At 46.4% G+C, this 829-nt stretch overlaps 1 non-coding gene across 1 annotated transcript; it reads left to right on the top strand.

Annotated features, from left to right (window-relative positions):
- Window positions 1-472: 472 nt before the first annotated feature.
- LOC149822329 (small nucleolar RNA R71) lies at window positions 473-575 on the top strand. Its single transcript, XR_016426318.1, has one exon. It is a non-coding gene; the product is annotated as a small nucleolar RNA R71 (small nucleolar RNA).
- The last annotated feature ends 254 nt before the right edge of the window (window positions 576-829 follow it).

Here is an 829-nt window from a genome sequence, read left to right as displayed (position 1 = left end):
GGGATGGTTACGCCAACCCGGATTATATGTCGATGAAAATGGGTTATTTGGCGGTCTGACGTAACCCTGAGCTGCCTGAACTTGTTCTTGAACAAATTCAGGGTACTGAGCTGCTGAAGGGCACTCAGTGATCTCGTGTGTCGGACTGGCACAAAGAGTACACACCTGCTGTGTAGTGGATGGTCCTGAGAGAAGCTGGTCCAGCTTCTGAGCAATCATGTCTACTTTACACTGCAGTGCAGTAGATGGACCAATCTCAAGAACGCCAGCTTTCTACTGAATGCTGGGTGTGGCTCTATCAGAATGAGAGCTCGAAGCATGGTGGAGTGAATTCTCGGCCAATGTATCAAATAGCCTCCATGCTTCGTCCTCGCTCTTCAGCATGAATGTCCCACCGCATGAAGAGTCGATCATCTGACGATTCTTGTCAGACAATCCATCATAGAAACTCTGCACCAGTTGCCATTTCGGCACCTGATGATGGGGGCATTTCCTGAGGAGATCCTTCATTCTCTCCCAGGTCTCATGAAAGCGCTCACCATCTAACTCTGAAAAGCTAGTGATGGCTCTACGATATTGGTTCGTGCGACCAATGGGAAAGTATTTCCGAAGAAACTCCTGTTGCAACTGATCCTAGGACTCTATTTCTACAGAATCTAAGGACTTTAGCCAATACTTGGCTTTGTCCTTCAATGAAAAAGGGAATAGAGTCAACCTCAACGCATCATCATCGAAATTCTGTATCTTAACAGTAGAACAGATTTCGAGGAATTCATCTAAGTGTCGGTAGGGATCCTCATGACTAAGGCCATAAAAGGATGGAAGCATT

This window comes from Nuphar pumila, chromosome 11 (genome assembly GCF_984573655.1).
Source record: "Nuphar pumila chromosome 11, dmNupPumi1.hap1.1, whole genome shotgun sequence".
NCBI lineage: Eukaryota > Viridiplantae > Streptophyta > Magnoliopsida > Nymphaeales > Nymphaeaceae > Nuphar > Nuphar pumila.
This window is presented reverse-complemented; position numbering and strand designations above follow the sequence as displayed.